Raw genomic sequence first — 19,027 nt, forward strand, 5'->3', positions numbered from 1 at the left:
TCTGTCTGTCTGTCTGTCTGTCTGTCTGTCTGTCTGTCTGTCTGTCTGTCTGTATGTATGTATGTATGTATGTATGTATGTATGTATGTATGTATGTATGTATGTATGTATGTATGTATGTATGTATGTATGTATGTATGTACGTAGGTAAGTAGGCAGGTGGGTAGGTAGGTAGGCACGCACGCAGGCACGTACATACGTATGTATGTATGTATGTAGGCATATACGCTCGCATATATGTCGGAGTAAATATTTGATACCATATTTATATTATCAGTGCGGTACACAGGCATTTTAATGTTACTTGTACGTCATATACACGCCCCAATTGGACATAATAAATACAATATGATGTTCAAACTAAAAGTACCGACGTACGTAGGCCTATATCGTGCATACTGCATATGTTGTTGTTTCTTAGATTAGGAAGTTAATAATAAACCGAGTGACCAGCTGTTTCTGTCAGGAACTCGAAAATTACATCACGCTACTCAATGAAGACTTACCTGGGATATCACGACAAATTCTAGAGACAAGTATCATATTTAGTCATGGAGGGATTACACTGACTGTCTACTGTCACTGTACTGTACGCTCTCTATGGTAATGACAGCAGCATGCAGACTTTGCTATTAAGTGAACCATATTACGTATCAAATACATATATTACTCAATAGCAAGTAGGTTATCAACGATTACAATGGTGAAAATGGGTATGATGTTTTATTCCGTTGGCAGAAAAAATATTACATTTTGATGTAACTGGCAGAGTACTTGTCGACCTCATCCTAACTCCCGATCCGAGATTTAGATATACTGCATTGCTATTGTGAGTCTAACCACATACACAATGTGACAAGGTCAAATAACACTAACTTTGCATGCGCTCAATTTCAAATTTTACAGTTCACAAAATCTCGAATGCCGAAATAAAACGGGATAAATGGTATCTAGTAAGTTTAAGGGGGCGTCTTTCATTGGAGTAAAACGAATATGGTGTATTATGCAGATCTGTAGGACTCTACGCTAGTACCAAGAGGCCTACATACACATGACGAGCATGCGTATTTCTAGCATGCTGGCCATTGTGAAGAGGCAAGGCAGAGACACACGACCGAAACTCTCACTTCGGCATGGTCATTCTGAATTATCTGTGACGGTGGCTGAGATGATAGTAAAGGGAAGTAATGATGACATGTCGCGTTATCTGGGATAACTTATCAACCACACCAGAATAATTTACGTAACATTGGAAGCAAAGAGATCAAGTATTGTGCATGCTTGGGGCATTCAGTGGTTTCGTCAAACAAGACGATATGCAGTTTACTCTTCTATCAAAACAAAAGAAGGTTGCCATCGCTTTAATGTAGACTGCATCAAGGGTTTTACAATGGAACAGAGAGATACAACGATCGACGTCATATTTTGTGTCACTGCCAAGGTTAAGCCCCAAGGAAAGTAATTGATTTATCATAACATAGTAGGCTATGAACCAAAATATTTGTCTATAGCTTACAATTATCTAATACTTTCCTAACGATTGCTTGCTCTTCATACAGCTCATCTGATTTAAAGATGAAACAGACTTGTGTATCTGGTTTGGCAATATGTTTAAAAGTTGCAGATTCAGGTGCACGTGGTTCCTAACTTGCAGTAGAAGTCACAGAGATAGCATTAGAACTGTTGATAACAAACAGCACTAGGTGACAGCGAAAAACAATCATGTATACAGGCTCTCGGAAGGATCACGTGACCTCCTTTTGATTATTTTCTTGTCAAGTTGCATTCCGTGTTTTTGAATATAACATGATGTGTCATTAATAATAATGACATAATAATGACAAAATATTGATAATACTAATAAATATTAATCTTAAATTAATTTCAGTAATACATCATGAATATTCACCAACATATCACGCACACGGCTAAACATTACATAATTTTTTAATGAACAATAGGCAAATGAAAGAATGACACAACTCTGACAAAGTGAGGCTGGCCCACACAACAGACAAACGGTTCAACTTACAAACTATATGGGAAAGATGAGCTAGTTTGTTTTGTTCTGTCTGCGATTCCAGTAAAATGTTCCACTGTATACCAAGTACAGCCATGTGATAACAACAATGTCATGATTACAGCCATGTGATAACATCAATGTCATGATTACAGCCATGTGATAACATCAATGTCTTGATTACAGCCATGTGATAACATCAATGTCATGATTACAGCCATGTGATAACATCAATGTCATGATTCTTGCTATGGTGGAATGGCAGAAGGAATTCTATGAAATGTAGGGATAAACATGCGACACCATTTACTTAACACAGTTTCATTTTAAAAACTAAATTTACTGTTTCGACGTTTCAAATTAATATTTGAACAGCTGTAGAGCAGGAGAAAATAAATATTCAATCAATTTTACTATCATCTCCGCAACAATAGATAGTTTATTGAGTTTCAATAATTATTTGATTGGGATCACAATGAAAGAAATATAACTATTTACACTTCAGGGTTCGTTTGATAACGTTGGCTGTTAATGGATTGCCGTGTGAAACCCCGATATGCTTTGCGAGATAGAAATATCATCGTAGTTGTCACGCAATTGTTATAGATCCTTTTCCAAAGTTAAATGGTTCATTTCATGATACGTTTTGATGTTGAAGTGGGATCGTCTCTGAGATTCACCGCCTATGATATAGATTGGTATCTTTCATTGCAGGTTTAAAGTTGCAACCTATTATGTCAGGTCAATAAAGTAATTAAACTGCCTAAATGACTTGGAGTATAGTTCTCTGAAAACGTGTCTTTTTATGCCAAATGCAGTCGAAATATCTTGAGACGCCATATATATCAATATTACGTCAGTATAAGATTACTATTCTTTAACAAGTATCATGTGTTTCCGATCACATGTTATTTTGAAAGCTGTCATCCAGATGGAATATTGACCCTTCAATTTATGTCCTGACTAGAAGTTCTGATGATATACAAAAGAGTGCTCAACATGAGAAATATGCACGTCTACAGCATATTATATTAAATGCTATACCATGGCGTCAACTGTTCAATGAGGTCGATCACATGAAGGCTAAAGGGAAATCACGGCCAACAGGGCTGTTTCGTCAGTATATAGGTACTGTTTGGGAATAATTTATTTCTTCCAGCATGTAATACCGAAGCAACTGTGAATCACTTTTGGTTTGAACAATGTCCTTTTACTGCAGGCTAAAAAGTGTAAATATACTGTAGCTAAATAGTGTACAAGTACTGCATAGCTCTGATCATATTTATAGTGCCACTGCACAATTATTTGGAAGAAATATTTTTTTATTCTTTTACAAGTTGCAAATTAAAACAATATCAAAACATTCAGATTTTAATATTTTTAGTAAGCAAACATCAGACGAAGCTGCGAGAACAAATTATTGATGCATCTCAGAGGGAATTTTAATGATTTTCTACGTAAACAGTGACGGCCTGGCTTGCTACTGTAATGTAATACTACGGAATTGCATTTTATTCCGCGCTTTATATTCGTCACGATTTCTCGAACAGAGTTAGCGCTTAAAAAAACCCAGAAAGTGCTCGATATATCTTTTCATATCTCTGTCGGATAAGTGGCGGCTTTCTTTATCTCTTTCCAACACAAACAACCTCTGTGCTTACCATTTTGTAAAACGTTTTTCACATTGTCGTGCCGCGCTTCTGAAAATACAGAGCGTTTAGAAAGTTCTACAACGATTGTAAAATAGCAAGCGGTTAGTAATTTGTTTTACAGTACAGAGTCTGTCTTAAGGAGTCGATTCAAGTCGATAGCAAAACAAAAAATGGCGGTTGAAAATGTTTTCAGAGCAAATCCATAGAATATTTGTCACCAGTGTTGTGAGGGTAGACAATAAATAATTGACTGTGTTGCAGCGAAGGTTCGATTTTAATGTTGTTCAGAAATTCACATAATTTACTTCCCGTCGGCAAAGTTGAAGACATGTTTCACTGGATTGTGGCTGTTAACGTTGTTGGTATATGCTTCGCTCAACGTCGGTCATCAATCGACTGCGATGGTATTTTTACATTAGAATGTTTCTACTTTAAATTTCCTCAATAATAAAATAATTCGCAGCAATTTACTCGATGAAGTCAAACAATTATGAAGAAGCGAGTCATGTACAAAAGTGACAGATGTAAGTTTTAAATTGCATGAGATTTGATATATGTAATAATTCCTTTCAACAATTCATATCACTATGGAAAAACTAACATATTGGAAGAACTTCGCTACGTCAAAGGTTGCCATTTTAAGATTACGCATGCGCAGGCATTTGGGTTTGAATTAGTCGATGAGAATTCTATCTGAGTATGGGTGAAGGAGCAAGCTGCTAGCGTGTGTCGGTAATTTGGATCTTATTGATTGTTTGGAGCTTCTGTTTGACATGTTGATCAGCAAAGAGTAAGGCATCTAATAGAACGATATGCTAGTTGGATGAGAGGTAGGTACTGTTGACGATAACTCATACTATCCTCTTAACAGTTACGGTCTGAATGTGTTTTCACAGATGCGTCGAAAATGAAAGTTCTGCGGTATGTTCTCCAGTCTACGTGAACGATTCCGAAGATACTTTTTTTGTGTTGTGTCTGTAGATGTTTTGGTTACAATTATCGATATCCACACGATACGGATTCTATTCTATTTGAAGGTTTTAGCAAAGCGATGAATTCAGAAATTAATATGTCGTCAGGTGCGTTACTATTTTAAATTGGCTGCAGCACTGAGTAGCTTTAAACATTCAAGCCCCGAATGGTACGCTACAGTGTGCTCGAAGATTATCCGTAACAGGATTGCTCAAAACATGAATTTACCGCCGTCAAAACTAAAATATTTTGTCGTTAGATTGGTTTAATCGGGAAATAGTAAAGTCTAGGTTTATTTATCGAAGGGAAGAATAGTGGTGAGAGAGAAGTAGGCCTATACGTCGTCGATTGCTCCTTTAGTTTAAATTATGTTTTACGGTAACGTAGCTAGCGGCAAAATGTCAAACACATGTCACTTTGTTTTGAACAAAGGAAGCATTATACAGAACGTGGCGTGTTTCATGGTGCAATCTGCCTACTTCATAATAACCTATATTTTATTTCATCAAGAGAGCTGAGGACAAATGCGACCTTACCAGTTTTCACTTGCTTTAGCTTGTCACTCATAGTCCAAATACTTTTAGTTATGTCTGACATCGCAAGATACTCACTGATATTACGATCACTTAGCATTTCAAATGCCTTATTCCAGCATGAAATATAAATTTAGTATGACATTTATAAAAAATCGCCGCAATCGCTAAAATCACTAATCTTGAATAATTTATAATAATCATAACATATTTTCCATTTATTATCTCTTCTATATTACAGAACGCCGTATAGCCTTCACTGAACCATTTCAACTATATAGAAATGGTTATTTTGATTATGTACTGTAATATTATATTTGTGCTGTTTAATCCAGACACAACAGTTTCTGTGGTTTTATGAGTAACATAGATCAAGAAATAGACAGCCCTTTTGATCTGAACTCTGTCCTAAAGGCAACGTTGCATTTGTCAAGAGCGTTTGATGTACTTGGTACTTTCTCCTTGACCTTAATCGTTTCTGGTCATTTTCTTCAATGAAATTTAGTAATTTTTGCAAACAGAAAACGACATACTAAAGGTTTAACCTTGTTAACAGGAAAATGGTTATCTAAAATAAAATTGATCAATCATAAATCTGTATGAAGTGGAATATTAACATCCGCTTTCAATCAATGAATTTTCGTTGCTCATTAATTAATGTCTGTTTATTATTATGTAGGAATAAACTAGAAATTCAATATAATCTCCTGAATTTATCTTTATCTACATAATAATTTTAGATTACTTTTGTAAACAAGAGCCAAATTCTTTTGATTTCTCTCTGGAACTTGTCATGAATAATACTGCAGTAACATTGGGAAAGCGAATTTCAAAATAGATCGGCGACGCTGATTGGAATTTCTGAAATCAACGTAAATATACAGTTATTATGCCATCAGTGAAAAATGTGATTTATAGAATATGACATCAAGTCAATTCCAGCAATCGGTATCATCCAAGGCAAGTAAATCACCAGGTCCAAGAAACAATACAAAAACCCCCAAACCACTGACAACATCAACCATGCAATCTCGAACCACTAGTTAAGTGGTGGTACCAGGTGTCCGGAATGGGTAAGCGTACCCTGCTAGCATGCTACACCCGTCAAGATTGAACTAAAGTGACAAAATAATTGTACAGTAATTCAGCTGACTACCAAACTACTGTTATGAGTCAAAGCCAGGAATACTGTCTCTCATCATCTGTGTAACAGATTTGTCATATTTGGATAGAAGATCTCAATATCTACCATAGAACTTCTTCAATGAAACACCAATGTTATAATGTGAAGTGCCCAGTTGACTGATTGAAGAAATTTAACCAACAAAATCCACTACAATGAAATTTCATTTCTCCGCATGTGCCTCTAAATTATATATAATTAGGGCCTGGGCGATAGACAGTAAATGTGGTTGTAAGTTGGTGTAAGTGTTCCTCAAGAGTTATTTGAATCGGTGAGTGCAAAGCACGTGACTTGTGAGAAAACGCGAAATACAGCACACCTAGCACAACATACATGTAAGTTGTATGAACTTTCTGAACTTAGGGTGCTTTTTATTAAGCGAGTGTAATTTTTCGTTGCCTTTCTCAGAGTCATAGAAAATGCGGTATGCTTTATGATCATAAATTTACGATAGCGTATCAAAAGTAAACTCTGCATTGGTAGAGATGGTGAATTACATTTACACGATTCAATTTTAAAACGCAGAATTAAATGCTTTTTGGGCCGAGTTCTTATGTCTCCAGGCGCTAACCAAGCGCTGAGGATTTTTTCATGATTATATGGGCTTCTGTATAATTCAATTTGAAAACGCAATATGTGACTCTCTATTGTGCATTTTTCACTGAAAGCAAAGAAATCGCTGTACACAGCTCGCCATCATTTGTAGCTGCCAAAGTTCAACTTTACAACAGACGTCACATTATTTAATGAGACATCTTTCAAGAATTCCCATTGCTCGTACAAGGCTTTATCAATCTTTACAATTAACGAATTCATATCGATCTGTTATTTAAGGTCTTGAAATATCCATACTTCAAAATACACTTCTGCAGAATGCCCTCATTGCTGTATGATAATAGATCAATTTACTGATCGTGGTCTCGTTGGTATCCGAGACGGAGCTCGTTCGATCATTAATTTAATGAGCCATCCCAAGTTGTCACGAATTAACCATCTCCTTTTAATGAATATACAATTGTTTGACGGCAACCCAAGAATTATTTTCAGCTACTTAAGATCGGTATTTGAGTGGTCGGTAGTTCGGTCAGTGTTCGCAGTCGGAGCAGTCACCTATCATCTTTGTTTATCCTAGATAATCGTAGCACAAAATTGAAATATGATGATACCACCCACATGGTGACAGCCAAAGTCCACATGAAACTCGTCAACACTATTGTGAATCGTGCTGTGTCACTTGAAAGCCCGGGGACCTGACGTTATTTGAAAATCTCACATTTCAGATAGCTTTTTCTAAGACTACGGACTGTAAGGGTAAGCACATAGTTTTGATTGCGCAAATACCGTTCAATTACAGACAATAATCTTTACCGTTATCTTTAATATTATATGCAATTGGGTACATTTTTATTTATTGCAAGGGGACTCAAAGATTTTAATTATCTGGTGAATGTTTGTTTATATTTGTAGTTTTGACTCTGGATTAACGCACAGATCGTTTTGCGTTTCCAATTATATAACAATGAAAGGAAGAATGCATAGATTAACGGAGAAATATATCATATGTCATCGTCATCAACTTGTCCAGGTATTGACAGCCAAACACTGACAATGAATGTGATTATTAAAAAGCTAATATAAATTTCTCTATCAGTGCCGCGTAGCATGAAAACACGTTGGAAGCTACATAGATGACAACTTCGTTCCGAGAAGTTCATGTGTCCTCAAGATATTTGGTGCAAGCATATAAGGAATTTTTTATCACCCGATTTTCAATAGGACAAATTGCACGCAGGATAATCAGGTGATAGACTATAATTATCGACATCCCAAAACAAAGTGTTAACTGACCGCCATTGGGCATAATGTTAGCTTGTTATAATGCCCATGTTGCTGAATAGTCTTCAATTATGCATGATCTAATTTTGTCAGGCTGCAAGCTATATCTAAATAACTAAGAAGAGCAGAGATAAGTCTAGGTACGGCCACTACATGATGAACAGCCACAGTAATCTACAGATATACACTTTACATTGCAGTCGTTTTTTGTCTAGTTTCATTTTAAGGGTTTGGTAATCCATTATGTCGCTTATTAGAATGAATATTCATAAATTTGTAAAAAGTAGAATTATCGATTGGTATGTCGAGATTCGTTGATGAAAATAAAGCGATCGAATTGAATATTTATTCAAGCGCTGATTGGTGAAACAAATGTATTGTATAAATGGATATCCAACTTCGCATTCTTGTGCTCGTCGCCAAAGCATAAATCTTGCTGTTCTGAGTAAATAAACAATAACCCCGTGTTTTCTCGGTTTTATGAAAAATACATATATCCATGTGCATCACACACTGTTTGTCCACCGATATGTATCAATGTCAATCTTGACAAAATGTCATATGTTCCTGACGCCAGTTTCATAGAAATAAGGCCATTTATCATGGAATACTGCATTTCGTCGACAAATATGTCTCGATGGTGGAGTCATGTAATTACAACAACACTTCCCGAACAAACACGATAAAAGGGTGCTAGGTCGTGAAGCTGAGCATTTTAACTAAAATTGAAGGCACAACACAATCAGTCGTGGTCATCATTGATATTAGATAAACAGTATGATTAATCATTTGTCATTTGACCAGTATTTTTAAGATAACAAATAACGCTGTTTGTCAACATTTTTCTTTAAACTGTGAATAATGGATCTTATATAAACCCATGCATCTTTAAAACACTTTCCTCAGATTGCCATGATATTCGAAAAATAATCAGTAGACTTTTAGCTAAATCGGATTATTTCGTCTATATAGCTTGGCGAAAGGTTACGTGCATCTAGAGTTTTTCGTCTGTATAAGTAAACAAACTATATATATATATATATATATATATATATATATATATATATATATATATATATATATATATATATATATAACTATTTCACCGAAGCTTTGTCAAGCCAATAATCGGTCCCATAGAAAGGTTTACATTACAAGCGATGGAAAGTACAAAAATAACATGTGGTATGGCTAATAGGGTACACTGTGTGTTAATGCTCGCACATAAATGGAAATACTCGCGAGTTGGAAGACACTGAGAGAGAGAGAGAGAGAGAGAGAGAGAGAGAGAGAGAGAGAGAGAGAGAGAGAGAGAGAGAGAGAGAGAGAGAGAGAGAGATTGTAAAATCAAATTTCGGCACTGGAATAAATCAAAGTTCATACTAACGTTAATATCGTAATTACTTCAAATGTTATCCTGTTTATGGTACTGATCCCAATGTTGACAGTCAGATTACCAAGATAATCAACATTCCAATCGAAATCATCAATCCACCAACTGATTACTATCCCTCATTACGACCATTAAATTTTCACGTAGCTTATCAGATAAACGATTTGTTATCCGATATCTTTTCAAAACTCCGGAAAGTCTTTCCTGTCAGTAGCACACACAGATGTTGTATGTCTAAGTATTCGAATGGTAAATCGATATTCTACGTCTACCTCACAGTACGTGAAATGTCGAAGTTTATGATTTTTTTAAAGTTCAAAAGGGGATTAGTTTCTGATGGAGGGTTGCTTTCTCAGTTTTGAACGGTGTAACTATAGTAGAAAATAACATATTTTAGATATTAAGACTTTTTTGAAACCAAAGACAAACTGCTTTTGCCAAAACCACACGGACCTGTTATGATCTTATCATAGATACACATTTATGTAGAGACTTTCAATCAAAAGGGAATCGGAAATTTACATAAAATTTCTATAAAATCCATGTATTTGTGGATTAGCGTTAAAAATAAATGAATTATGGTTTACAATGGCCAGGAGCTGCAATACACATTAGATAAGTAAAGGAAAACACATGTGGAAAGTTAACAAAATAACACCAACGATTGCCTCTCAATAACGTTGGTCTTGAGGATACATTGATTGGTGTTCTTCTGCGTTTAAGGAAAAATTGTAGTTGTCGATTACGTCATATACCACCACTTTACGGAGAAAGTTCGCTGCAGTGTCACCTTTGAAACCTTCATATGCATTTTAAATTTGCACGAGTATGGAGGCTGACATGGTTCGCGAGCCCATGGGAAAACGATATCGCCTTTTTTACAATCAGTAAAATCTGCACTGAAAGCGAGACTCAGGGCTTCAGCAACCGATGACAATAGAGCAGATTCGGATAGATTGGCTTTTAATTCTGACCTAGGGTATTCATATAATTCAATAGAAAGTAAGATCAGAAGGTCATGCTTACTCAGGGGAACCTTGTTGCCAAAAGAAGAATTTTCCCTTGAGTTGTCGGATCACATGGGTTTAAAAAATGTCAGACAAGACTGCTAAACTCGTGAACTCTCATGCATACCGTTCTTTTCACTTTGTTGAATGAATTACTCAGATTTACTCCCCATAAATCAAGAAGTTTTAAATGTCCTGAAATGATGTCAAATAAGACATGGACGTTAAATATCTAGTACTAAAACATCCAGAAAAGTAAGCTGTCATTGAAATGCCACCAATCATCCATAAATACAGAACTATGACGATTTAAATTTCTGTTGATGGTTTGAACTTTGAACTTTCAGTGACGCAATTTTCCGCTCTACGCATCTGATCTGCCGTGTTTTCATACACTAAAACTTTGTCAAAAACTCGGACAAGTATTTTGGGAGCGAGACTCAATCACTTAGACTAAGTTGTTAAAGTTTAGTCACGAAAACTCGAAATCAAGATTTAGAGTGGCCGGATGTACGGAGGCAATGGTATCTAGTACGGCTAGTATTGGCGTATCAAATTACATGATGAGTCAGTCTGCTGCTATTAACACCGTTTCTATTTTCTATAAATGAACACTTTCTGTCAAACTCTACCTAAGTGGTTCCATTCCCTGTTGGCACTAATTGATAGATGAAGTTAAGGCAATTATCAATGTTGTCAAGCAATACAACACCGTTGATAGCCTTCTTGCAAGTCCGGGTAGTGTAAGAGTGTCATCATGTCGAAGAAAAAATGTTATTTCAGCTTTCACTTTCAAATGCATGTCCCAGCAATGAATTTGAATAATCGGACCAATCTTAACAGCGTTCGTGGTTCACACAGTTTCTTGAAGTATCCATTTCTAATGTTAATGATTACATTTATTACTGAAACCCTTTTTGTATGTATGTGTCTGTTTGTGCACTGGTTGGATGGACTGTATCATCATACATATAAGTTTTGCGTCTTTTCCTGTCTTTTTTGTTCTTCTCCATCAATCTTTGTTTCTAAGGGAGCAGTCACTATTTACGGCTGGCCGTAAAGCTTTGAATACATCATTGGAAGGCCAGGTTGTACTTTCCCCACCCGATACAGAAACATTTGAAAGTAGCTCGTTTCGTGAATTCTTTGAACGACTACCATATGAAAATAATTCTGCATATCCCCCTTTTGTTTATCACTTTTTGCATTAACTCCGTTCCTGTTCATCCTTTTCGAGCGACTCTTTCAAATTCCTCTCAGCCCTGGCCGTGTACAACGATAGCTCATTAAAAGTCCAGTTCAGTAAATTTCTTCGTCCTAGCTGTGTCCATAGCTACCTATCTGCGTCTCGACATCACTTATTGCTCAAATTGACTGTCACTCTGTCTTCTTTTATCTCTGTGCCTGTCCCTCTCTGTCAATTCCTCTTTATTTTCCTAATTTTCCTGTCTTCATGGATGTCTCCAACTTACAATTCAGTTCTTTGTCTAAGTCTCTCTGTCCGTCTTTCACAACCTCTGTCTGTGTCTGGCTGTCCCCATCTGTATCTCCTTTTCTCAAATTTATAATATTCTGGTTTAAGTATCCAATGGTTGTAACTTTTAATATTATTCATGCAATGATAACAAAATTCGTTATCTTGCCGTACTCCCTGACTAGTGCCGATATACCAAGTTTTCAATTTTTAACAAGGCCGGAATGTGAGATGTTAGCTTCTGCTTATAATTTTACCCAAGAATGCCAACTGAACGGCAAAGAATGAATTCATTCTTGATTAAAACATTTTACCCAATCCATGCAAGAGCTTCATCAGGGTATAATTTCTAACACAGTTACCATGTACATACCTCATATAGTGCAAGTATTCGTATTCCTACAACGTATCTTCCCTTCGATCTTATAAGACGTAGGTCTCTATCGTGATGTTTAAAAGTTTGATTCAAAGGGCATGCGAGCAGGAAACAGTACAAATTTGAGACAGCATCATTTCGTAAATTGGAATGAAAGTACCCACTTGAAGAATATGACTTTCGTAAAACTTCTTGTTTTTGCAAGTATCAAGGTAGAATCAATTCTACAAGTTTTGCATGTATTTTTTTCTTGAAAAGATCAAAATCACGCTGATTTTATATAAAATGACGGCGGCATGGGATAAAAGTGTATCCTAACACGATCTCTATAATGGAGGATGAAACCATTGTTTAATATCTTGTTGGACCAAGGAAAACACGAGTAGTGGGCAATCTAGTCATTTTATCACAGAATGGGGTACATGGTGTGTTTCTTTTATTTCTATTCAAGATGACATCCGTCTTGTGCTTTATCTTGCTCTTTAGCCATTAACTAACTTAAGATAATTGTTTTAAGTTTACAATCCATAATGAGATCATCAATGTTCTTGTTAAATATACTGTAATACAGGCGAAAATATAAGCTAGAAGCAAGATTTTGCAAAAACATGTAATAGGAAAAAGGCTATTAAAGAATGCCCAGGAGGCTGAAGAGTTGCATGTAGTGCAACTATTTTTAGGTACTGGCCTATATTTTAAATGATGCATTAGTCCATAGTAATTTAGACTTTAGTGTACCACTGAACAGTGCTAGTACCGCGCATGCCCAACAGTCCTTACTAAGAATCTTTCTAGAACGGCGTATTACTTTATGTGATTTTAGAAGCTGATGTAAAGGTCATGCACCAATCTTGACTTTTCTTGATTGATTTTGGACAGCTTGACACCTGTGACCCGGTTTATCTTTAGCATCACATGATTGAACGCGATGGCACTCATGTTAAAATGCCGATTAAACTGACTGAACAGTATAAAGTTACGCATACAAGAGAATGACTTTTGCGATATGGTGCCAGGTGAAAAGGCTTGGCTCCACTGAAACAACGATGAGTACTTTCAAAAGCATGCATCCTGAAAACAACAATAGAATGACTGTGACAAATATTGACAAGATATACACCAATATATGACAGACTTTAATATTGTTATCTTCTGAAGCACACTTAAGGAATGTACTTTAAGTTGCATTCCATCAAAATACACACTTTGCTCTAATGTGGCTTATTTCTTGAACAAACATTTAATGTTCAGGTGTTTCTGTTACCTGCATAGTTCGTTGCTTTTTTAATCATTTAAACGTTTAAAGGCAGTTCAGGAAATTATATGAAGTTTATTGTATGCCAAATGTCACAAAATTAAATATAAATTATTTCTCATATGACAAGAAAACGAATCTGGAGCAAGACTGTCGTCGAAAGTCTTCAGATGTAGCGTATTTTGAGAATTAATGAACTCATTTCATTACAAACGTGGTGTCCATTTTGTTTAAATTTTTGACGATGGCTTGCGGCATCAAGTTATTTGATTTTTATGAGATATGGAATTCATAGCAACGCCTAGATGTCCTGTTATCGAAAAAATGGTGAAATATTGAGTCGTGTACGGTGACTACATTCTGTTTTGCTCATACAGAAAACAAACTGCATTGCTCCACACAGTGAACAAAACATGTCGATTGACGCTATTCAGTTATTAAGTTGTTATAATAAAGCAATGTTCATTGACATACTTTATACCATATTAATTTAATTGTCTGCAAATATTAGAAAAAACACAAATTAATGAAACGCGGGAACTTCGTAACTAAATGCTAGAATTGAGTTAAACTTTTAGATGATGAAAGCTATCGTCCATGTATTACGCATTTAAAAAAATGCTGCAGTGCTGACGGAGATGTGCTTCGAAAATGAAATTTACTCAGCCGTAACATCTCCATAGAAATATCAATCATCAATGTATCACAACACGCGTCGTCTTACTCAGGAGTCTAAAATTCCTCTAGAGTCCACAAAATGTGACAAATAAACGTTGTAGAGATTCATTTTTTATCTCCCAATCGGGATTCTCTCACAGATTCTCATAAATTCAACTCGCGTACGCATCTCAATGTACACGCGACTGAATTTGATGCAATATATAGTCATGGGGTCGCCGGTCAACTTTTCAAACTTCACTGTCATTAATAATCGCATTCAGATCCAAATGCTTTATTGGCGGATGTAGAATTCTAATGTTGTCTATAGCTTGGCCCGATGCAACTGTTGACGTCATCAATAGTGTATATTTATAATGTAAAGATCACAGATTCCACCAATTGATATAGTTACATCAAGAACTACAATAAAATCCATTTCAGTAAAGTAGGAACTACTGTTCTGCTCACTCTTGTGAAAGTTTCTGCGTTATTTATCTTCCATGAAAGAATTGAGTATGCATTTTCCTTTACAGCCGACTGGAAAACGTCTAATGGAAGCTGACATCACATTTTTCATTAATAAATAATGTCTTTCGTGTGAATTGTGCATTACTGCTAAAGGGTTTTGGAAAAGCATATATATAAATACTTTTATTATAAGTAGCGACTAATTACTCCGGAAAGACGTGGGAATTAGCAATGCAATATGCGTCATGGTGTTACAATATGTTAATACACTCATTGTTAAGAAGAACAAAATAACACGTCACCATCTGAATCATATAATTTCCTTGCAGTCTTTCTAGTGGAGAGATTCTGGTGTTTTGATTAGGATGGAAACACAGGGGAAAGTAGCGGTTTAGAAAATGATAAGTGGCCCTATGCCAAGCTTGTATTACAATCATAATTCACATATAGGAAACTAATTAGTCAAAAGGCGCAGCAGAAAGACACGTGTTTTCCATGACTGAACAAATCAATTCTACTTTTATGCCGCTTAAAGGAAACTTTTAATGGATTGTCCATTTCAAAGCAGGCCGACGTCTGACAGATATCTGACTTTTATCTTTGAGATGGCATGTAATAAAAATATTGCAAAGTAAAATGTTTGCCTATTTGCCCTCTGACGAGTTGGCCTACAGATATCAGGCAAAGTAGACACCTGGTATCATCTGGATGGTTGCATACAGTTAGCTGCCGAACTAATGTTAGTCAAAATAATCCGCTTTTTCTACAACCAACATTATCTAATATATTTTATAAGCTTGCACGATATAGCGTATATCGGTCAAAGGTTACAGGTGAACAAAAACACCCTGTAAATTGGTATAGTAGTTGATTGTCGGTACTCTGTTAAACAAACGATCTGAGTTGGTCTCAAAGTGTCGTCACCAAAATAAATATTGTTTATAGAATTTCAACATTATCTAGAACTATTGTACAATGGTACGTCCCAACCCTATAAAAGGCAAACATCCTTAGGATAAAGATGATTTCTAGATGCATGATATTTAAGTAACAGATATTATTACTTTTTACTTGAAGTAATTCGTGTATTATATATATATATATATATATATATATATATATATATATATATATATATATATATATATATATATATATATATATATATATATACATACTTCCTCGTTAGAATATACAGTGCTCTATCTAAAAGCAGAGCGTTAAATAATAACAAATGACTTCGCACTGTGACCCCCATTTTTATTGTTGATTTGCCAGATTTGGTAAGAGAATGGTTGAAATAGACCAAAACCCGGAATTCGAATCGACCACGGTACAAACAAAGCCATGTGCGCAAACGCGCACAGACGTACGTGTATTTCTATACGCGTTCAGTACACATGTGGGTTTGTTTGTACCGGCATCACGTGATTATTTGGGCGTCTGAGTATGTACAACGGCGTACGCATCGCGTCCTTTTTATTCCGGAGTAGAACCATTAGGAAAGTTTGAACAAAGTTGAAGTCTCACTTTCGAGGCGTATACTACCCTAAGATATTGGGATACCTACAAGTATTAGTAAGTGAAGACCGAAGTAATCAAAGGACATTCAACTGATATGTGTCTTTTCGTTTTAAAGGAAGTTATCAACTACTATAGGGAACATGGAAGTAATGTCATTGTAACTTTCTTAGATGCATCTAAAGCATTTGATCGAGTAAATCATTGGTCACTTTTAAAGAAGTTGATTTCCCGTAAAGTTCCGATCTTTATTGTTAGATTTCTCCTTGTTTGGTATAGAACTCAGTGTATTTTTATTCGTTGGGGCGACTGTGTTTCATCTGGTTTCACAGTTTCTAACGGTGTGAAACAAGGGGGAGTTTTATCACCAAAACTCTTTAATGTTTATGTTGATCAGTTAAGTACACGACTTACAAATTCTTTAACAGGGTGTTATGTAGGGGGTTGCTTCGTAAACCACCTCATATATGCTGACGATATTTGTTTGTTGAGTCCCTCTGTCAACGGGACACAGAAGCTGGTAAATATATGTAGTAATTATGGTGATATTTACGACATTACTTTTAATACTGGAAAGACTGAATGTTTATGTGTCACTACTGACAAGGCAAGTACTGTTCGTTTGCCCACGGTGTATCTTAATGGTGTTAAACTTGTTTTCGTAGAGAACAAAAAGTATCTTGGTTATATATTACAACCCACTTCAGAGACGATGCTGACATTGAACGACAGAAAAGATCTTTCTACGTTCAGCTAATATGCTTCTCAGGAATTCTGCTCATGTTCTTTTGATGTTAAATGTATGATATTTAAGATTTATTGTCATCAATTGTATGGGGCACACCTCTGGTTTAACCATACTGCCAGTGCCCTGAGAAAGTTGAGGGTCGCCTACAACAATGCGGCTAGGATATTTCTAGGATTTGACAAACGGAGTAGCGCAAGTGAAATGTTTGTTACCAATAATTTGTACAACTTCGATGCACTTCGTAGAAAACAAATGTATGGTTTTATGACACGCTTATTGAGAAGTGAAAATATGATCGTTAGGCTGGTACATGATCGTCTTTATTTCATCTCTGATATTTGTAAATTGTGGATCGATTCCCTGTACCTTTGATTTTGTCTTTCTTTACCAACACAGAAAATCATATTTTTGTAATGCTTTAAGAAAATTTTTCTACACGTGAATCATGTATTATATGGACTGATTTAGTCCGAAATAAAGTGAAAAATAATAAATAAATAAAATAAAATCAAATGTTCGTTTTACGTCGCGGCGCGCGTAGGTTGTTGGAAATATTCTAAAAACAGTGTATTTGAACAGGACTTCACCGCGTAGATTTTTTGCCAGACTTGCTCCAAGTCTGTAAGCATATAGGTATCAAAACATAATAAATTGGAAGGACTAAACATCAGCAGACCGTCGCGCTAGGTGGTAGTTGCGTAGATCGTCACGGTGGGGTGGGCCGTCAATCGCTTGGCCAGCCAATAACTCAGCTGCCGAGAAAAGGCGGGTGACTGGGAGCTAGTCTACATTTCTGCCTACAAATCTTAGATTACAACTTTTGATAATATGCCTAAAACGCTTGAATACCTACAGAATGTCATATTGCAAGTTTTTTAGGAGGGGAAACAAGTACTTCCGTTTAATCTTTTCCGTTTTTCTCTGCATGTTTTTGAACCGCTTACCTTTAAAAATGTTGAGTGGCCGCAAAACAAAGAATTAAATCACAGTAGCCTGACTAAAGAACACGAAAAAAGTTGTTAAAAAACCTTGAGGAGATTCTCAAAATCGTAAATCAAGGGAAACATAGCCCTTCATAACATTGAATGAAATTTCTATCGGCTGTTTGCTAACGTTATGATACTCGACCAAATTGAAGGTTTGTAAAAGACAAAAGCTTCTGGTAGGCCATCTTCTGCAAATCTATGAATTAAACTTATCTTGATTAGGTGCCATCATTTGCATATTCGGACTGCTGCATCATCACATTATTAGAAAATATGCATATTGTGAAACCAAAAACTTATCTATTCCGTTATTTATGATTTCATACCAGTCAAACGTAATTCTTTAGTTTCACCCTGTTGTTTTTAACAACATATTCTCTGCTAGAAAACCGTTTGTTTGAAGATCGGACGAGACGATGTACAGGGTTAAAACGTTATTGATAGAATTTGCGCACATTTGATGAAACGTATGTTTGTTGGTATTTATTACTCAACATATGTTCATTGACAGGCACAGCCTATTGATTTCTGTATCTGATTCTTCAGATTAACCCTGGTAAAGCTAATGTTTGCTTTTAATATGAAGACTTTAATTATTATTTTTATCGCCTCGTCTGTTGTGTCTGAGGACTAGAACTATTATTTCACTGTGCACCAAAAATAGCCTTTCCTGTTTCTGTTGAGCCGAGCTCGACAATGGAGAAAATAAAGTATGGGAGTTTTACAAACTGACCTATCCTGCATTCAAATAACGAGAATTTAATACAATATATGAACACTACGAGTTAACTATATGTTTGGAAAGGAGACAGACTGACCAGAACTAAAAAATAAAAAGTAAAAAAATGCGCGTCGTCAACTATAAGAAGCCATGACCAAAAGCAAATCTTGCATATTTTGTTTAATATGAACAAAATTGCTTTCTGGATGGCAATGATAGAAA

The 19,027-nt window shown here is 35.8% G+C and overlaps 1 protein-coding gene across 6 annotated transcripts in view; it reads left to right on the top strand.

The window, feature by feature from the left end:
* The window catches only part of LOC139136575 (metabotropic glutamate receptor 2-like), a 213,638-nt gene that overhangs the window by 72,424 nt on the left and 122,187 nt on the right, over positions 1–19,027 (top strand). For 2 of the 6 annotated variants that reach the window (XM_070704324.1, XM_070704321.1), the window contains exon 1: positions 4,343–4,502. The exons of 2 other annotated variants lie outside the window; for them this stretch is intronic. The gene's annotated coding sequence lies outside the window, so the exon portion shown is untranslated. Of the gene's footprint in view, positions 1–4,342; positions 4,503–19,027 lie in introns of those variants that run through there. 2 more of the 6 variants (XM_070704318.1, XM_070704323.1) reach the window with 1 other exon arrangement.

Source organism: Ptychodera flava, chromosome 7 (genome assembly GCF_041260155.1).
Source record: "Ptychodera flava strain L36383 chromosome 7, AS_Pfla_20210202, whole genome shotgun sequence".
NCBI classification, from domain to species: domain Eukaryota; kingdom Metazoa; phylum Hemichordata; class Enteropneusta; family Ptychoderidae; genus Ptychodera; species Ptychodera flava.